Source organism: Galeopterus variegatus, unplaced genomic scaffold (genome assembly GCF_000696425.1).
Source record: "Galeopterus variegatus unplaced genomic scaffold, G_variegatus-3.0.2 Scaffold7721, whole genome shotgun sequence".
NCBI lineage: Eukaryota > Metazoa > Chordata > Mammalia > Dermoptera > Cynocephalidae > Galeopterus > Galeopterus variegatus.
In genome coordinates this window covers 65397-68565 of record NW_007733832.1, presented here as the reverse complement: position 1 = coordinate 68565, position 3169 = coordinate 65397, and the positions used below count along the sequence as shown (strand labels likewise).

Genomic DNA, 3169 nt, shown 5'->3' with positions numbered 1-3169 from the left:
ATATTTGGGTGGGGGATACAGGGTACAGACACAATTTGTTGTAAGGTGCATGCTGCCAGTGTGGATCTGGCCTCCACATCTTGAGCGGGAGGGGTGACAATCAGCTTTGTATCTCATGAATATGCATAACCAATGGGAAAAAAAGGATTCTGAAGTAGATGAAATTTCCAGTTGCTTCTTTTCAAGCCTAAGATGATATTCTCCCTCCCCTCGCAGGTACCACCTCTGAGGCATAAACACCTCTTGATCATCTGGCCTCCACTCAAGCTGCTCTCAATGTTCTTATTTTTCCAGTCCTGCAACCCCAGCATTTAGCAATATGAAATTCCCTCGGGGAACACTTTCTTAAACTCCAACTTTGCTGAAGTAAGAGCAACATAGCTTAATAAATTGCTACTGCATTTACCAACTTTCTTTTCTCTTGCACAGAAATAGATAAACCTAATCTCTGAGGTTTTCTGTGTACTTTTGGCAATTTAAAAATTATAGTTAAAAGGTGTTTGGGCAAGCACTCCTTTCAAATCCTTCTATTTTACCTCAGAGAAAACCTTCTTTATTCCTCTTTGTAGAAATGTCTTTTTTTAAAAAGCAAGGCATTTGTAGGAGTTAAGAAATGTTAGCTACCAAACTAAAAACTACCCCCCAAAATTAAACACAAATGTCCAAAAAGACCCTACATAAAATTGGCACAGAAAGTTTTTTGTCAACAATGATATTAGAATATTTTAAAGTTTTCAAATAAATTTATCTAATGGACTAAGTAATTAAATATAATCCTGTGCTAATGAAGCAATTAAGGCAAAGTAGTTTTGTTCTTTTTGGAAAATGCTTATGTTATTAGCACCCATGATCTAGATACTCAACAAATCATCAGATCAAAATCACCCACTGACAGGCTAAAATTAAAAGATTGACATTAACAAGTGTTGGTAAGATGTGGATCAACTGGAATGCTCATGTATTATTGGTGAGAGTAGATAATGATACAACTGCTTTGGAAAGCTGTTTGGCAGTTTCTACTAATGCTATATATACACCTACCCTAGGACCTAATAATTTCATATATCCCCAAGAGATTAGTGCATCTGTCCAAAAGGCATGCACAAGAATATTCATAATAGCCATAAACGGAAATGATCCAAATGCCACAATGGATAAATAAATTTATCCGTATTCATACCAAGGAATGCTACACAGTATTAAATAAGTAAAAGATACATATGTAATTAAAAATCAGCTGTTATTACATACAACATGTTGCATGTTCATTCACTATGTCTAGTGAAATAAATCAAACAAATGTATGATTCCAATATATGAAGTTCAAGAATGAACAAAAGTAATCAGATGATGATAGGGGTCAAAATAGTTGTGCATCTCAGAGTGGCTTAAGAGGAGTTGACAGGAAGAGGGCATGAGGGATTCTGAGGTACTAGAATGTTCTATATCTTGATCTGAATGATGGTTCACATGTATGTCTGTGTATGTCTGTGTGTGTATGTGTGTGTACACATCAGATTAATGCAGTTTACTCCATTAAAGTTAGTCCTCAGTAAAAAAGAAAAGTAAACTAACCACGTCAGATTAATGCAGTTTACTCCATTAAAGTTAGTCCTCAGTAAAAAAGAAAAGTAAACTAACCATTAACAATTGAAAGTAAATTCAAGATGAGAAACCTGAAGTTTATAAAAAAAAAAAAGTAATATAACCCATGTAGTACAGATTCTTGTTGAATATGTCTCCTGACTTCTGGTCAAGTGCCCTTCCCATATTACTTGACTCATGAAGGATCACTTAGAAAGGGAGACATTACAAGAGATGTCAATAACAGGTCCANGGAGTTGACAGGAAGAGGGCATGAGGGATTCTGAGGTACTAGAATGTTCTATATCTTGATCTGAATGATGGTTCACATGTATGTCTGTGTATGTCTGTGTGTGTACACGTCAGATTAATGCAGTTTACTCCATTAAAGTTAGTCCTCAGTAAAAAAGAAAAGTAAACTAACCATTAACAATTGAAAGTAAATTCAAGATGAGAAACCTGAAGTTTATAAAAAAAAAAGTAACATAATCCATGTAGTACAGATTCTTGTTGAATATGTCTCCCATCTTCTAGTCAAGTGCCCTTCCCATATTATTTGACTCATGAAGGATCACTTAGAAAGGGAGACATTACAAGAGATGTCAATAACAGGTCCACTGGAAAATAAAAACAAAAAAAGCAATGCTTTAAATCTCAGTATTGGAAAAGATTCCAACTGGCAATTGCTCCTGGTGAAGATTTATGCTCTCATCCCAAAATTAATGAATCTGGAGTGGGATCTAAGGTTGGGGTTTCTGGCCAGAAACTTTGATGATACTTATGTATGTCAAAATTGAGAGTAAAAATATTTATAATAGATGAGATTGGCTCCCTAAAAAGCTTTTTTTCTTCCATTTTCTTTTTTTTCCCATCACCAACATATTTGATTCATTTGTAATTTTTTTTCTATTACCACGAATTGCAATTATTCCCTGTGTCCCCCACCCAACCTTTTCCTGACCTCCCTCCCCTTCCCCACCCCCCACCAACCCTAGGTATATTCTCTCCCTCTGCAAGTCAAACACACCATTATGGTCTTTCTTTTCTTCTTTCTCTCTTAACTACCACATATGAGTGAGGACATGTGGTAATTTCCCTCTGTTCCTGGCTTATTTCACTTAACGTAATTTTTTCTTTTTTTTAATTTAATTTTATTTTGTTAATATACAATGTGGTTGATTATTGTGGCCCATCACCGAAATCTCCCTTCCTCCTCCATATCCCCCCTCCTTCCCAACAACTTCCTATCTGTTCGTTTGTCGTATCAACTTCAAGGAATTAAAATTGTTGTGTCTTCTTCTCCCCCCACCAGTTTATTTGTGTATTTATTTATTTATTTTTAGCTCCCACAAATAAGAGAGAATATGTGATATTTCTCTTTCTCTGCCTGACTCATTTCACTTAATATAATTCTGTCTAGGTCCATCCATGTTGTTGCATTCACTCTAGGTCCATCCATGTTGTTGCAAATGGCAGTATTTCATTCTTTTTTATAGCAGAGTAGTAGATATAATTCTGTCTAGGTCCATTGTGTAGATATACCACAGTTTCGTTATCCACTCATCTGATGATGGACATTTGGGCT

The 3169-nt window shown here is 35.6% G+C and overlaps 1 protein-coding gene across 1 annotated transcript in view; it reads right to left on the bottom strand.

The window, feature by feature from the left end:
- The window catches only part of LOC103607799 (dynactin-associated protein-like), a 27175-nt gene that overhangs the window by 9173 nt on the left and 14833 nt on the right, over window positions 1-3169 (bottom strand). The gene's annotated exons all lie outside the window — the stretch shown is intronic.